Below are 6,206 nucleotides of genomic sequence, written 5' to 3' on the forward strand. Positions count from 1 at the left end.
GAAGAGCTCCTGCCAGTACCTGCCTGCAAACTGCCAGGGGTATTTCCAGCTCTCTGGGCTTTTGGCAGCAATAAGTATCATTCCAGAGCTGCTGGATGTGGGGTCAGCACATTGTTTCCCATCATTTCCCTTGTCCAGCAGGGCTCAAGGTGTCCCTTTTATCATTGCTGTGAAGGTGGAGGTCAGCAGAGCCTCCAAGTGCCAGGTGCCACCGCCATTTTTCCGCTTCTCTCGTCTCAGATGCCAATCCCCTTGCATACCACCCTTCTCCATTCATGAGGAGCCCAGCAGGCTCTTTTGCTGTAAAATACCATCTTTCAAGCTTCATTTAGAGCTGAGATGCAGCCTGAGAGCAGAGGTGGTTCACTGAGAGCAAGTCAGCTCTGCTGTGCTCTGCTTGTGAGTTCAGGCTTGATCTAGAAAGCCTGCTGACCTCTGGATTGACTTCATGGGGTGACAGCACCATAGCGTGTTGGACCCCTCCTCCCTCAATCGTCCCTCATCTTTCAGCAATATTGTGTTCAGTTACGGTCCTGCCATACAGCTCCAGTTCAGCAAAGTGAGCACACCATTTCCAGGCAGCACGGGGAGTAAAGTCTTTGATGCTCTGGTCTAAATTTACACCTCCCATCAACCAATCTCTCCCCCCAGCTGGCAACCAAAACCTGGGCAGATTTCCACGGTCTGAGAATGTGGCTGTGTGCATTCGCATCTTCTGATCTATTGGCACAAAATTGGTGCTGCTCCTTGTTTTCTCATGTTGGGGCTAGCTACAGAGTAGACATGGGCTGTTGAGCTTTTAACTTCCAGTAAAAAGCTCAGGAGTTTCCAAGGCAGGGATGTAGCAGAAGGATCACAGGTCACTAATATTTATCTCACTTTCTCAGCCTAGCACAACAGCACAGGATTGCAACAAGGTAAGTCTCATGGTAGAGAAGCAAAACCAATAAATAATCCTACCTTCTCCCTACAAGCCAATCTCCACATTGCTGTCATTACTCCAGATAAACCCTTGAAAGAGAAAAACCAAAGTATGGTTGCTGGGATCTGCACGTACACCAAAGCACAAATGATTCCCACGGAGGCTTTTATCCTCTTGGTCCATGCTTTATTTCTGTATGTCTCCCTGTCGCAGTGTTGCTAGTGCTCTGTTCTGCTCTCCGTCCTCTGAGGAGTGCTGCCCTTGCTGGGTGGACTTCAGGAGCTGCCCTTTTGCTGAAGGTGGAGATTGAGATGTGGAAAGCTTTCTTCCTTACTGCAATAAAGCTATTTGCCCAGAAATTACAGGTATGGTTTATCTGATAACAGAAGGTGGGGAGTGCGCCCTGTGTTTGCTAGGTAAGCATAGTTCCTCCAGTTATCTCTAGCAAACATTTCCCATGGGACCAGTAGTTGCTAATTGCTAGCCCACTGCCCCAGTGAGGGTAGAGCCCAGCCTATCCCCATGCTGGTGCTACTCCTAGGAGGACTGCTGCTGGGGGGTTAAGCTAGAATGTTTTTACTCTAACCTCCTCCAGGCATTTGTTTTTTTTTCACCTCTGGCTAAAGGTCCAAAAATGTGCCACTGGCTTGCTGTGCACCAAGAATCAGCATCTACAAGGGTTCAGTGGTGCTAAGTGCCCAGCTGATTGGGGATTGTGTCCCAGGTCAGTGGCTGCCAGAACCCAGCTCACATGGAACAAGGGATCATCTCTGTGGAAGCGAAGCAGAAAGCTGAGCTAAGAAGCAGATGCTGCACTAATGCACCAGTGAGTGCTCCCCATCAGATGGGCAAAGGGAACCCACCCAGCACTGTGCTTTCTAACCTGTGTGGGTATGGGAAGAGACTGGAAAGGGCAGAGGAGATTAAAGAGATGGAGCAAAGTGCAGATAAAAGCAATCTGATGTTCACCAGCCCCTCTGCCCCAGCTCTCTGCAGCAGGGAGCAGTGCTTATCAGAACCCAGCTATTGTTATCCACAGTTATGTTACATGGGTTGCAATTGGCCATTCTTGCCTCAGTGCATTAATAAGGAGCTTTGAATTATTTTAAAGCATAATGACCTGAAAAGTGACTGACTGGCATTGGGAAGGAGAACTGCTGATTCCCAGATCCTGTCTGTCTTTAATGAACCAGGAAGAACATTTCTGAGAGAAGTGCTGACACAGCCAGACCTGTTTACTGAAAGCGAGGGACAGGGGACAGGCTCCAACTAGTCCCGGTACAGCTGGACACATGCAGTCAGGTACTGCTGGTCTGGTATCTACAGCAACATGGTGAATTTGGCCCCACCAGCTGCTGCCAAAGGTGATACCAACCACAGTGATGAAGGGACATGGACATATGGACACACAACTCCCCAGAACAGCTGCCCCCTAAGTGTGCTAGAGCAGAAATACCTCCTCATTTCCTGCAGCATCTTTCTAGTCTCGGGATTACCTGAGACAAAACTTTCCTCTCACTTTTACAGTTGAAGACTGTTTTTCTGCGGACTATCCTTCTCTAACTCTTCTTTCTACATACCGGGAGAAAGGAAAAATGTTTTTCTGCTTGTCCAAAAGACTGTTTCTTGACACCTGTGACCAGTGACTGAACTGAATGGATTCCACCAGAAGGCAGTTTGTGTGGGCTGACACAGTGTAGCTGCTCCATTTCCCTCATTGCTATGCCATATGTGATCTATTCCTCTCCGCTGGCACACAGTTGTTGGTCTGTCTTCCCTCTGCTGCTGTATTGTTTGGGCTTCTGGGCACATGTGTAGGCACACTGATTTATGAGCTCCTGCGATCTGCAATCTGTAGTCATCTGTTGGTGCTCCACCTTCCCCTCATTGGTATGCTTCTCATGCTTTTGGCCTTTCCTGTTGGCACACTGTTTGAATCCAGGCACCCTCTGTTTGCTCTTCGTTGGCTGTTGGTGGTCTGGCTTCCCTCTGTGCAATTGAAACCCTGTCCCTGTGCCGCTCACCTGCTGGGCTCGCTGTTGGCAGTTCGTTCCTCTGCAGGCCCAGCGGCTCTGTCTGTCCCCCTACAAGCTTTTATGTTCTTGTTCTTTCATCATGCAAAATTCGTACTGGAAATACCCAGAAGTTTGTGCTTAAGACAAAAGTTAAACCGCAGCACTCAGAAGCGGAAACGTGTGTTCAAACAGTGCCATCACATGGACAGCAAAGGCATCTATGTGTCTGTCTTTTATTCACAGCTTGAATGAGAAAGCAGAAAGTGAAGGTACTTCTTCCAATTAGACCCTTCCTTCAGAGCCCTGTGGTGAATTGGGGTGTCCTGTCAGCAGGAAGGTTTCAGTCACCTTTCCTCCCTTGGGATAACAGCCGAGAGAGGGACACAGAGAGGTTGGGGGCTGTCTTCCTTTGCTTGCACCTGGATGGGCAGGAGAGACCAAAGGAAAATGTTCTTGAGCCATTGCTTCTGGTGCTGATCCTCACCACCACTTCTCTGACCCCACATCCTGTTTCCAAACTTGGGTCTCAAAAGAGGTTTTGGCACCTCTTTCTTTTGTTCTCTCCGCTGTAGTGATGTCCAAGGACCCCTATTTCATTCTGCAGCCTCTTCCCTGCAGGTACACTGGGAGCCATCCCCACACCCTGCCACATGGTTTCTGTTGTCCTATACCTCCAGGAGACTGTGGGAGTCCCAGCTGTTTGGCTGGGGTACACGCAGGGAATTAAGAGTCTTCTTCCCTCTTATGGAGGCCCTGCCAGGGTCTGTCACCCTGCAGGGACACCAAGAGCAGTGAGCAGGAGAGCTCTGAGTAGGAGGTCACAGAGAACACTGCATGTGACTAGCCGCATGTCAGCCCCAGTGAGCTCTCCTGCCTCTTCCTGGCCACCAGCAGCCTGGATGGAGCCTGCAACATGAATGTGGGGGCCACGGCACACTGTGAGGGTTCAGAGACACGTATTTCACCTTTCCAAGTATGCTGCAAAAGATCACGGCCTCACGGATGATAAAGTGTATGTTCCTGGTAAGAAGGCAAAAGAAAACCTTTCCTTCCCCTTGTACCATGGTGAGTTTGGGAGCTGTCCTTGAAGAGGGTCTCATCCTTTGATGGAGCCCATCATCTCCGTGATACGAATATCAGCCTGGCACACCCCACAGTCAGGATGCTGGCACACGAACCAGAGATATCTACAAAGAGGGATCACATTTTTCCTTCCCAGTCTAGCATTGCTCAAATCCTGTGGTACTAATCTGACATGCAGAGAAAATTAGCAACATCTTCCATCATGCTTCATTCATTCTCTTATTTTTGGGTGAGATTTCAGATTTGATTTAAGGAGGAGTCTGGTATTTCCTGTGTGTTTCCTCCAGGAAATACCTCTCCTGGGAGGTGGGTCAAAGATGAGATCCCTACAGGTCTTCTGTTTACGCCATCATAATTTCTGAGAGATGTGAAATCTCCCAAATCATCCTCCATCACTTGAAGATACCATCTCAGCAGTAACCCTACCCAGATGAAAGGGAAGCGTCTAAACCACAAATTGGAAATAAATTTGAAATTCTATTGGGAAAAATAAATTGCATTAGTGGAAAAATATTCTCATAATATCAATGTTATGTGAACATCAAATGTCAATAAATTCTAAGTATATCTTTAAGATTCACCTTTCAAACATAGAAATCGGACAGGTCCAGTTAAACCAGTCTTCCGTTTCTAACATCATTACATACAGGCACAGTATTTGGTATTTTTCAGTGTTATGCTGTATCCATTCAAAGGACATGAAGTTCTGTAAATATTATGTCTATGGCAGTGGTAGCTGTTGTTTTTGTGAGGAGAGCTAACCAAACTTGGCAGCAGGCAGAGCTCAGCCTCTTTGAGCTATTGCCTGTTAAAGCCTCCAGATGTTCTTGTCTCCTGTCTTGAGCCTGCCCTGACAGTATTTTTGCTTTAAGAAAATCATTGGAAGTGGATGAAAAAATAGCAGACTGAAAAACGGTAGACAAAACCTTTCATTTTTATCTTACCTCTAATGTGTTATGGCTATTTCTGACTTCTTTATGGGTTTTTTCAAATGGAAATAATATACAACAAAGAAAATTACTGATTTTAAAGGGGAAGACTCTTCTTCCCCTTTCAATCTCTCTTTGTTTTTTGAAAGGAAATGAAGTAAAATGTGAAAGGACCAAGAAGAAAATGAAATCTTTTATGTTCAAGTCCATCTGAGATTACACTAAATCTGGTTGGATTTGTTTGTCTGTTTAGGCTGGGAAGGTTGACTAACTTTTTGCATTACTGTACAACAATCATGTTAATTTAGAAACATTTGTATGAGGAAAAAAACCTAAGTAACAGAAATGTTTTTATAAAATTGTTTGGATCAGTTGGAAGACTTTAGATAAAGCACAGTAACAAAATATTTCAGTTAGCTTTTAAGTAAATATCATAGGTTCAGATACAAATATTATGAGGAGCACTATGACATTTCTGGGTCAGGCATAAAGTTTCATGCACTGGTTTCCACATGGACCCTTTTCTGTGCAGGACTGAAAAGCATTTAAGTGCTTAAGCTAAAGTGTTTTTGGATAGCAAACAAGTTATCTAAGTACCTTTAAAAGCTCCTTAAACTCCAAAAACATTCAAATGTTTTTGAAAATTTATCTCTACAGGTAGATTTAAGAAATCTCTTTCACCCCATCCACAATCAAGCTTTGATTTTTATTTCTGTACCAGCTTAGAATATTTAATATCTGTTATGCAGATCTATAAAGAGCCAATTCTGGTCTTTAACTTGGGCTTTGATGACTGCCTTTCCCTACTGATTATTTTATCTGACTGTTTTAGCGATGTAAAGGTCAGCTAGGGCAGCGCCTCTGACAGATGTAAACCACTAAGGAACAAATTACAGAGAACTAGGAATCTTCAGTGCTTACTTGCTGGAGTTAAAAACTAAACCAAAAAAGAACTCCAACTTCTAATCATCTTACTGCAGTTTTTCTCCATAGGTTCAAAATATTTTCTCACAAACTCACATTGATATTAGCTAAAAGGCACAGAAGCAGGAGTGAAAAACTGTCACATAGCTTGCATTATGAGAAGGAGCATTAATTCAAGAATCTGGATTCTCTAAATGCGTGTAAGACTTAAAAGATACTAACATACTGCATGCAATGTGGCAATGTGGCTCAGAGAGTTCATTTTTTTCCTTCTAATGTAATGCCAGTTCTAAGATCTTTGAAAAAACGTATTGCAATGTAAAATGTGAAATT

Source organism: Strix uralensis, chromosome 15, assembly GCF_047716275.1.
Source record: "Strix uralensis isolate ZFMK-TIS-50842 chromosome 15, bStrUra1, whole genome shotgun sequence".
Classification (NCBI taxonomy): Eukaryota; Metazoa; Chordata; class Aves; order Strigiformes; family Strigidae; genus Strix; species Strix uralensis.